Genomic DNA, 12,263 nt, shown 5'->3' on the forward strand with positions numbered 1-12,263 from the left:
CACAGAACTTTGCGTCCGAGCACAAACTGAGTGCTGTTATGTCTCAGGGAAGAAGAATAAAATGCACCCTTGTTATTAAATATAGAAATAGTTATTTTGTTATTCTATCCGCATATTCCGCTTTATCTACTGCATGTTTGTAAAACACATCCAAGCATTATATTTTTATTTAGCCTAATTAGTTTGAACCCTAATGGTAGCTTGAAAAGATGTTCTTCAGTGTCGGAGAAATAGGAATAGCCAAGTATGTCTTGCGTGTAGCGTCTGTGACGGATGTATACAGTTTGTGTATTATTCATTTGAATTTATTTCTCATTTGATTTTGAACCTCTCGATTAAGGATTTGGTCTAGCCGCACCTGCATCTTATGACCAGCTTATCTTTGTCCTGAAGCCATTTTCTGTATATCAGGAACACTTTCCATTGAATCCCTCTCATTGTGCAGTTGCTCGTGCACATATTACGTTTTGGTGATACATCTTCAAAAGCCACTGCATTTTTTCTATTAGGTTGAATAGCACGCGTGCTCTGGTTGTATAGAAGTCTATGAGAAAATCACCCTACTTCTCACATGATTTATAACATCAGTTAGGATTATCCTGACAACTTTATAGTCTACATTGTTAATAACAGCATGATGTTAATTTGTCCATCAGCTCGACTTAAATAGCGAAAAAGCAGCATATTCTTTAGGGCGGAGCTTCCTGTGTTGCGTAGGTTAATTTAACTGCAACATTTTGCCTTAAGAAATGCCTTTGTTCGATTGCGTTTTGTGAACAGGGATACATTTCCTACAGGAGGCTTCAAAACAATAGTGTAATAGGTGACTTTGTCCACTTCTTATATAGCCTATTGTGTTCTCATCATGAACTTCTGATTTGGTCATAAGCAAGTGTTTTTCGAGGCTTAAAGTCCAAGCAGCTGGATTCTTGTTTTGGTTGTAGACGGATCTCTACCTCATGCACTCCTTCTGGGAGTGTTGCCAAAAGTATTGGAGGGCCACGGCTAAATACTGGTTGATGCTAGTTGAGAGGCTTTTCGATTGCAGAGACCTTGGCAAACCTGCCTCGTTCAAAAATATGTTATTCGGATGTGGCATTGACCTCTGCAGAGGAAGCAGGCAGAGCTAATGTGCCATCGTTCAGCACTTCTAAATCCAGAGCAAAGAGAGGGTTACCACCTCCACTGAGACACTGGAGGTCATGTCCAGAAGGTGTTAATCCCAAAATAAAGATTCATCAACCTCAGAAGCCAAATCTCCGGTGAGAATTGTGGTTCAGTATTTTTGTAATGTGAATTTGACCTTCTTTGATGTAGATTATATAACGGTTTTCAGTTGTTCCAATCGTGCCTTCAAGTGCCTATTATCAATATTTTCACTTAACTAAAAATATCTACATGACGCGTGAAAAGGTTTGCTCCAACCTACAAATAATTGCTATGTATTATTCAACTTTGTGGCTTGCTGCTTTGTTTTGATTCACCACTTTTCATTTGTTCTTAGCGTCAGAAAACAGACAGTTAGCAACTAGCTAGTTAACATAGTGGAGCATTGAAGAAGCTACACATCCAGAAACGTTCACAGATTGGTAGAAACCAAAAACAGAGCTGAAAGAGAGTCAATGCTGGACTCAAACACTCCGAACGTATGCCAATGTTGCTCTGTAACTGGTCAAATGTTGTCTGCTGCCCCAGAGTGACCTAAATACAGTTATTGTGGGTTTAAAACAACAAAACTGATTTATTTGTATTTTTTTTTGACTTGATGACTGCTATTGTCAGCGTGTCACAGAAGCCACGGCCTCGTGTTGCGTGTTAAAGATAGCAAAGACACTTCCATACATACAATTACAGCAATCAGACTTGCGGTTCTGCGTGCAGCCACTCTCTCACATTCGGCGTTCAACCAAATGTCACGCTGCCAGCGCTTTCGGCATTGTACGGGCCCCATCTGTTTGGATATGACACATTGCATGTAGCACAGTGCTCGGCTGTGTCTGTGTTTTGATTACCCATGGAGCATTGCGTCCCTCATTTAGGTGTTAGAGCACACGATAATAGGAATGTTATGTCTGGATAAGTGGTCTCACACGTATCTCACAATGTAATGTCCTCTCAAACACACACCTCAATAATAAATGATGACGTCGGTACACATTCTATACGCCCTGATGAAATTACAATGTCCAATTTATGCCTGTTTGTCATGCTGCTTTCAGAAATGCAGCTTAATGAAATGCATGCACACGCACCAGTATGTTGAGGGATGAGCATAAAGCTACCAGCTGAATAGATGACAGCAAAGACAGAAGAATGTAAAGGTCACCATTCATTTCAAATGTGTTTTTCTGTTTTTGTCTCTCTGCATATTTGTGTCATTGCTTTCTTTAATGAGCAAAAAGGCTCAAATGCTGTGTATACCAGACAATTGTACCATTTTATTTGTTCTGTTCATGGTAAGCACAACTTAATGTATAACAATTATTTACAAAATATGTCCCAATAAACACACCATACCTGAAAAGGATACATTAAGTTGTGCTTACCATGAACAGAACAAATAAAATGGTACAATTNTTGTTTTGCATCAATCTTGATACAGGGTACTTATTATATGTTGTACTTTGGATTCCTAAAGCTTTTAGTCTACTAACCCATCATCCAAGGGTAGTTTTCACTATAAGTAAAAAATAATTTTTGGACGGACACTATAATTTACAGTTTTTTTACTATGTTCAATCTGAATTTTCTTTAAAAATAAAAAACATCTATATTGATTCTGACTTTTCTACATCCAACTCACAGGTTTATCATTACTTTGAGAACAAAGATGATTAATTTAACCCTTTTACAAGGGAAGATATGGACATTTGTTCTGGGAATGTAATTTTAGAGCGTGAGACCTGAAAAACAGGCTCAGGGTTAACACAGGTTAACACAGGTTAATGAGGTGTCTTTAAAAGTGTCCCTTAGATTGTTTATTAAAGGAAAAGTCACTTTCTTTAGCACCTCTTGTATGTTTTTAAGAGACTAACAGAGAAAACATCTTCTAAGTCTTTAAATGAAAGTCTTAAAATATATTAGCAGCACAGTTTAAACAATGTTCCAGGCAGCGTGGCACACCTGAGCTGGAGTACCAGGGTGCAATAAGAGTAAGACGTGAGTATGATCAAAGCCGATGGTTGAAGAGAAGGCCTGCTCTGCACCCTGTCCTGTCGCCATGGTTTCAACTCACACTGACCTCCCTCTTCTCTTACACACTACTTGTTGGGTCAGCAAAGCCTGCTCCGCAGACGGTAGATCTACTGTTGTGGGTTTATTGAGTCCTGTTGGAATACAGTACAGCAGAGTGACTTATGATTGTGTTTTAACAAATGTGTGTGTTGGTTTGGGGTACAGTAGTCTCCAACCACGATTCTGAACTGAAACCAGAGGTTCAATGAGTCCACAGACCTAAGTTCAGGCTACATGTACTGCAAACTTAAACACTGTATTTTTCCTGTATTACTCAAGCGTTATGTATCCATCATACTGTAAACAGACTGAATACCATGTCAGCTCCGGTAACATTTGGAATCCTTAGCTTACATGTCTATAGATTACGATAACCACTGGGTGTGTCTGTGTTTGGAGTTGTTGACATATCTGTTGGTCATAATGTAACTGAACCTCAGTGGGTGCAGGGAGAAAGGAGAACAAATAAAGTTACTTTCAGAGCCCTGACAAATTTGGATATGACTTTTGGTAAGCTTAAGAATAGCATACAATTAGTTTAACAAACTTGTATTAGATGTATAAAATAGGTCAGTGGTATATGGAATTAAATCATCTGCTTAAAGATGAACATCACAAGGAACAGTGGCAACGATGATATTATACAGGGAAGCCAGGTCAAAAACATGCATCTTCTGATATAAGTCAAGATTATTATTTTTTTAGGTCTTTTACTTATGAAATGCATTATAACCCATTTCTTAAAAATGCATTATTATACACATTGTAGATGTTAACATATTTAAACAGATAAGTGTTACCCAAACAAGGCCTGGAAATTAAACATTTGTAAAATTGAATAAATGAGTGAGAAGAAAATGACATGACATTTAACAGAAACAGAAACAGAAATGGAGAGTAAAACAATAACATTTGACATGGAAACCATGAAAAAAAGAAAAGAAAACCGGGGCAAAATGCAACATTTTGCAAGAAACAGCGTCTGAGGGCTTCTTAACATTGAACAAACTATGAATGTGTCATACTTAACGGGAAGAAGCTCAGCTATCAGCAGGGGCGGACTGGGGGGAAAAAGTAGCCCGGGGGTTAATTGACAGACAGGCGCACTTAATGCGCGGCATGTATCGGCTGGCCCAGCGATGAAAGTATGTTACTTAACAAAAAACCCTATGCATTTTATGTTATTTTGGACCATTATTCATATAGTAATCACATTACCTGAGCCCTTGAGTTGCTTAGAGCAAAATAGTTACAGCATATATTTAGTGATTTTAATGTTAACAGATCATTGATGCAATAACATTTTGACCCAATTTGCCTGACTTGACACATGGAATAAAACATGGGCGTAGGAAGCATCCTCAATGTGGATGAGACCATTAAACAGGGGGTGTGGGCAGGTGGTGGACCTCACCTCCTCTAGGGGGGTCCGGGCACCTCCTCTAGCGGGGTCCGGGGGCAAGCTCCTCCGGGAAGATTTTTTTTAAAATGTTGAAGTTAAATGCATCAATCTGGTGCACTTTTAGAGCAAAATTAGGGACTAAATCTATGGCAGTCAGTAGGGGTTTGGACTGTGAGCCGTAGGGTCGCCGGTTCAAGTCCCCGACCAGACCNTGGACCGTTAAGCTAGCTAGCTACTGATCTTTCTCGAGATGTGCTCCGAAGCGAGAAGAGGTGTTTGAATGACGCCTGCGTCGTGGCGCAAGCTACTTATAGGGTTGGTGGATTCCCTGACGTTGGCGTCAAGATCACCAGCCAATCAGGATTGGCGTAATGAGATTGATGCTTCTGGTGCATACGCGTTGAGGCGCATCCCATAGTGAGACATCGAACGGAGTGTTATGAATGAGAACTCTATACATCGATACAACATGTAATAAGACCCCACGGTTTGATTATTGATAGGTGTGTGGGCTGTCTTTCATTTTGACACACAGAACAATGTTATAATAAACATACATACATACATACTGTATGTTAAATGGATATATCCGCCTTCTTTCATTTATCTTTCCATTCCCACAACAATATACATAAAGAAATGGCATATTTTGGACATAGTTCGAATCATGATTAATACATTTTTAAGCTGTGATTAATCTGATTAAAAATTATAATCGCTTGACAGCCCTAATTATAACATAATATAATTTATATTACCTGCCCCTTTCTCTAAAAATAAAAAATTGAAATAGATGGTCTGTCCTTCATATTTCCTTATTCACAGCCAATCAGAAACACAAAAACTTTTCTTTTTTTTTTTAAAAACGTAGTTCCCACTTAGGCAGTTAAAGGAAAGAAACAAAAGAAAAAAAGCATCACATGAACAAGGAAAAGTGTGACATCTGAGTCCAACTGGACTAGAATCAGTTACCAAATGCTGGCACACTGTTTTCTCTTCAGTCATTTCATTAACTATTGTTGTTTACATTTTTCTTTAACTGCTATAGTAATATACTTTTCAATATACTGTGTACTGTTGTAACTTAAATATGACCACAGAGAAAAACCCCTCCAGTGAAATTCCTAATCAGTTAGCTTCATTTGTCAAAGGCATTACATCTATTCCAAGATGAAAGACGTTTCCCGGAACCGTGTCACAATTTTAATTATTTATGCTTCTTTACATTTTCAGCTTGGATTACTATCTTTGATTAAAAATCCTGAAATGTCAGCAATGAGTGATAGCGCCTGATGTTTAGAGAGGAAAATGTGGGCTGTAGCCTCAGGGGGAAGCTAGATTATTTAGCACTAGGAGTATAAAACCTGTGTATATACAAGAAAACGGGTGTAGAATGTAGAGAGGTTGAGCAGCGTCTGGGACTGGAGCTAATGGAGGTCAATGGAGTGTGAGTGGAGAGGAAACTTCTGTGAACATCGGTACAACTTGCACAGAATTTGGAACGCATTCCCTCCACTGCTTGTGTGAGAGAGACAGTCTGCAGCGAGTGTCTTTGTTTACTTTCCACGCATACAAAACCACACATTGTAAATCTCCTCATTCTTCAACAAAAAACACCCTGTTTGTCTTCCTTCCACATAATCAAACACAACTCCTGCCTTCATCGCAGCACACATGAAAACATGCCGTTCGCTGCTGTTGCAACATGCACAGATCCACTAACTACTTCTAGCCCATCTGTGATGTCTTACAAACACATATTGAATAATTCAGCACATCCTCATCTGCCTAATGGTCTCCTCTTCCCTGAGGCCGCCTGGTTGCTATTCGCCTCAGCCCCTTCTCGCATTTCCCTCCCGTTTGCCTTTGTTACGTCTTCTGTCGCCTCTACTTCTCTTAGCTTTACATTTGTTGTGTTTGATGAATGCTTCGTGCACTTGGACTGGTGTGTTTTTCTTTTTTGGAACTCATTTTAGATTCTTCTACAAGTTAAGATAACGGAAAGGTAATCTAAGTTGTCTTTGAGTTTGATAACAGATACAAAAAAGTGTGGAGAACTTATCCCAGGGAGGTGTGAGATGAAGAGGAAACGCATATGTTTCATAGCTCCCTTGAGATATTCCGGACTGTATATTTCAGTGTTATAGTTTTACCTTGCAGACCCAATTAGAAGAACATCTGTGAAATGTCTTCCTATGACGCAAAGTCACTTTCAAACTATTTAAGATGTATTACATGTGTATGTAGTTTAAACAAAAAGGCAAGCTAAGTCCTCATGTAATCTTGTATTTATGTTTGGTAACGTGTTGGATGATTTAGGTTAACATCCTATAAATCCTTCAGTATCATTATTGGCTTTCCCCTGTGAGTGACAGCTGTATTGTTACTTGTGATGATCTATTAATGTAAAGAGAGAGGCTTTGCACCCCGATGTGAATAACGTGGATCATTGTTTGTTTGCCCCATTCTGTGAACTGTGTGTGTGTGTGTGTGTGTGTGTGTGTGTGTGTGTGTGTGTGTGTGTGTGTGTGTGTGTGTGTGTGGATGGAGAGAACAGCAGCCTATTGAGTGATTTGATATGACAGCTCCTTCCCTCTGTGATTACAGCCGTTAATTTGTCTCATCTGTCAGGAAAACTCAAGGGTGGATTGTCCATGCGTGTATGACTAACTCTGGGGGGGGGGGTGCAAACAAACACCTCCTATTCAGCAATGGAAGCATTCGCCCCCTGGTCAGCAACATTAATATTCCCACCTGAAAGGGGAAGGAAATGAATTAGATTTTTTGGCAGCGCCCTCGTTGCTGTTTTCCCCTTTTCTTTATTGTTTGACTGTAGATAAAAGGGTTTAAGAGGAGGTGATGCACCTATCGCTTAGTGCTTATAGGGAATATACTGTGCTTAAAACATTCCACATGTTTAAAGAAGGGTAGAGGCAGAGGGCAGGAAGCACAATCCAAAAAAAAGTCCTGATTTACAACCGTATATTAACCTTTAATATGAGAGGCTGGCTCACGGTGGTAAAACCAAGTGATGAGATAAAAGCATCGGAAAGCGGCACACTGGGGATTTGGCTCTCAGTGAGCACTACTAGCACTACAGGGAGTCATTTAAATTAAATGAATATCATAATAGCTTTGTCTGTTAATTACTCTACAGTAACATAGTTTGTTTACTGTTTTTCCCCAAATACCTTTTTAGTCCCCGGTTTTAATGGTCATAGATCAATTTGTATTTTTCTCAGCAGTCCTTTGTTGGAGTTTGAGAGCGATCAATAAATGGGTTTAATTGGAACCACAGCGGGTTATGGAACATTTTTGAAAAGTATTGCACACAATCTGATTCAGGAGTATTTCTGGCTGTGAAGATGCTGGGGATTGTCGTTACACCCCATTTAGTGTTATTGTTATACCCAAAGGTGTATAATACGATTCTGGTCCCACCTCTCTTAACCCCAGTTATCAAATGACTGATGTGTATTACAATAACCTCCTCTCTTTATTCAGGATCTGATGGCCAAAGTGCGTGCCATGCTTGCCACCTCCAAGACCTTCCAGCCTCCCACTTCCTGAAGAAGGCGGGGCTATCCACTGGCTACTACGACCTCGGCCAATCAGCGAGTGGCATTCTCCGATTGCCTGGGGATTCATGAAAGCCGGGATCTGTTTTATCTCCCTGTCCTTGATTTTGATTTATGATTTTATTTTTGTTTGAGCACCAGTTTGGCATGTCTTATGCAGTATTGTAAAATGGACGTTAGGGCACTCATTGAGACAATATATGATGTCATCCCTGATTTAAGAAAATGTTGGTGCAAATTGGAAAAATAATCAATTTATTGCATCCAGTTTTAAATCACTCTTTTTTCCCACATGGTGACTTTGCAGCAACACAAAGAGCTGCTGGAGGTCTGAATTCCTTTCCTTCTATGAAGGGTTTTGTTGTTTTGATAATTCAAGTATGTCCTCCATCACCTTCTTTTCTCTGCAGTTGTTTTCCCTCTTCTTCACCCCCCCCAGCTGTCTTTGCTCTCCAGCACTTTACACGTCTGCTTGAGAAGCCCTTTTCCTTTTCTACTCTGTCCTTCAGCCGTAGTGCGTGGCCTTCTTCTGTTCCTGGTTTGTACTGTAATGGACTCTAATGCAGAACAACTTTCTAATCAAAACTGTCAATAAAGTTTCAATTATGATTTACTTTGACCCTTTTTTTCTTTATATCTGGACCTTTGGGGGCAGAGTCGAGTGTGGAAAAACAGTTTATCCCCCCCCCCCAGTCCTCCTCTTCACCGCCCTTCATCGTGGATTCTGTGATAAGATTAAAGAAATGATGTTTACTGCCCCCCCAAACCTTCACCTCGTTGACTGTACTGAGTTTAATGTCACAGCAGCATTGCTGATAACCCCCGACAAACATCACTGCTGATGGGCTGATATCCTTCAGGTGTCTGCTGATGCCCCGGCAGTTAAAGCAGGGTACAGATACATTCAATCGGCGCTGGTACATGCTCATACAGGATTAAATGTTCAAAAAGATATCCCTCTAAAGGCCCATGCAGAGCCTTAAAACGAATCCATAACATTTCAAAATCAATGAAAATGAAAAACACGGAAGATACCCCAGATACTATACACCCATTTGAAGTTTTTTACAGCAGAAGGGTGGTGATAAAGTTCTGATGTAGGCTAGATCTGGGTCTAATACCCAGAGTAAGACCTAATGATAGAATACATCATCCCACGTTGGTACTTGGGTCTGTAGAAACGCTCACATCAATTTTGGCACGTCTATTTTTAGATTCAATGTTTTATTGTGCACATAAGCAAGCTACAGCGTAGAAATGGCAATGAAAATATAATGTCCCGAGCTCCTCCAACAATGCAATAGTTATATAAGACATAAACAATAAAACAAAATAATGGTTAAAGAAGTCTATTTAATACACATAAATAATATGATATAAATACATATTGTGCAGTAAGATTATATTAAATATGGTTTATTATTACAGTGGTGTATTTCGTAGGTGCTTTTGGTTAGTTAAAGAACTGAATATAAGACAATTCAAACCAACATGTGTATGCTATGCAGCAACAGCTTAACTGTAAAGTACAGCGCTACATCATCAGCATAGCATCGTATTTAAAAACATATTTTAGACAATTAGAGAAAATAAGAGGTTAAACTCGCACACTAGAGGCTCGTCAGATGTACCGGAGGACTGTGGGAGACCCTTTCAGATCAACTGTTCTGATTGCGATGTTATTAGCTGACGACAAAGACCATCGTTGTCACAAGCAATGACATTGTCAGTGAAACTAAGAAGCCTTTCATTCCCGACAGTCGTCGCTTCGAGGAGCTTCAGGGAAAGTAGTCAGAAGCTTTGAGTCGCTCTCCCTCACATGCGAACTGACGCTAAAAATAGCAAAGGAGGTACACCAACTGCTCAATGCCAATGCGCTCCTGCACTCGACACCTCGTACTGAGGCAACATCAAACGCTTCCCAACTGCACCGCTGACCCCAAAGCTCCACAGAAGGTAAACTTCAAACCTCTCTTCACTTCAGTAATACTCAGTTCTCCCCTTCTGCCCCGGGACATGAGAACGCTGAATATCCTCTCCTGATCAACATAAACAGCTGAAACAAACACAGTTACACTGGAAAACATGCTGCTCTAAGTAAATAAGTAAAGAGATCTCTGCCAATAGAACAAGTGGAAATTCTTGAAATAAGATGGGATATATAGAGATGAGTCAGATCTTGTTATTAGCTGGGGAAACTTATTTTGAATTATATTCTACCAGAATCAAGAAATGTTGTGTTGCAAAATAAGACTCAAAGGTTTTCAGTTTTGTAAGTTGGTGATTTTCCAATAAAATGAAAACAAACTTGTTTCATCTGAGATAAAATGGAAAAAAATATGTCTTAAAAAGATGCATTGTCTAAAAACAATACATTTCATCTGACTGCATTGTAACTCATTAAGTTATTTGGTCTGATATCAAGTGTATAGATATATTCTGATTAGATATTAGACAGAAATACTAGTTTTTGTAGTGTAGCTGGTTTTCCTTTGTCTTCGCATTATTGTCCCACTATATTGATTATTATTTTTTTAGTATCATTACTTGGTAAGTCGGAATTTAATTGTTATGTTATTTAAGTGCATTCAACGGTCAACTGAATTTAATATAGTTCTTGAAATAATTAATCATTTTGCATTGGGTGAAATAGACTTAAATCCCATTTCTACAGTATTGCATTAGGTCTATATTGTCTCCTTATTCCTTAAAATATGCCATAATATAGAAGTGTGGAGTGAAAATGTGAAAAACTGGTACTTCTTAATATTTCATTGGGATTTAAAAAGGCAAAGAATCAGTCAATAATCCTTGAAATGTAAACCATGACCGCTTTCGGCCACACAATTCCACCACTTCTTGTGTTCTCCACTTTAACTGAGCATCTTATAGAACAAAACAAGGTGCAGCAATAATACGTAGTTTCACATTTGCCGGCTCTTTCCCTTTGAACAAGGGTTCTTTAAGGCCAAGTGAAAAGATTGAATTGATTTCACGCTGCTTTTACATAATGGCAGATATTTTCTAGAGTCTAGTGAAGTATCAAGTCATTCTGAAACTGGCCAAGTCAGAGACCGTTCATGCAGAGATGGTTAGTCTCAGATTGAATTAAAAAAACAAAAAAAATATGAGGTGGAAGAAACTCACGATAATGCACCTGCCTGTAAAACTGTGTGTCCTTGTGAGCTAATTAGCTGCTCATTAAATTGTTGAACTGACCCTTTCAGCACAGATAGTATCATAATTGCTAAAACATGCTGAGTAAAAAACGATTAAGATTCTTGTTTTATTTAGATAATTGATTTTCTAATGCGACCCCACTGGATAACAGACCTTATAAACAAACCCTTAAACCTAGAACGGTGCAGATCTCAAGCAGGTGTGTCTCCCTCTTCCCTCCCAAACAAATGAAACTTGAATTGCCCCTCATGGGCTCCCTTACAGTCAAGATGGAAGCAAAGATAGCTCAAACTGGGATTCATTCATCTCTTACCAAGCACTACTTTAATGGATCATCATTACATGTTGGGTGATTCATTCCTCCACAGATGTTCCTGTTAAAAAATGAGACTACATTTAGATGGATGTCAGTTTCTGAGCCACAGCAGACCACCATGTGGCCTTCAACAGATGAGCTAAGGTTTCTTTTTATTCTGACAGCTTTCTGGAAAATGCATTTTTGCTTAAAAGTAATTTGCTTCTTAAGCAGGTGTTTGTCATTCTGTTGAATTGTGAGTCAACACAACCATGAGAGGAGTCATTGAGCATACTGTCATACATGTGTGCAAAATAATATTGGGCAGATGGGTCAAGAGTGTGATGGATGGATGGATGGATGGATGGATGGATGGATGGATGGATGGATGGATGGATGGATGGATGGATGGATGGATGGATGGATGGGGGATGGATGGATGGATGGGGGATGGATGGATGAATGGATGGATGGATGGATGAATGGATGGATGGATCGATGGATGGATGGATGGATGTGGATGGATGGATGGATGGAGGATGGGGGATGGATGGATGAATGGATGGATGGATGG

The sequence above is a fragment of the Notothenia coriiceps genome, unplaced genomic scaffold (genome assembly GCF_000735185.1).
Source record: "Notothenia coriiceps isolate Sejong01 unplaced genomic scaffold, NC01 NC01_scaffold00037244, whole genome shotgun sequence".
Lineage (NCBI taxonomy): Eukaryota > Metazoa > Chordata > Actinopteri > Perciformes > Nototheniidae > Notothenia > Notothenia coriiceps.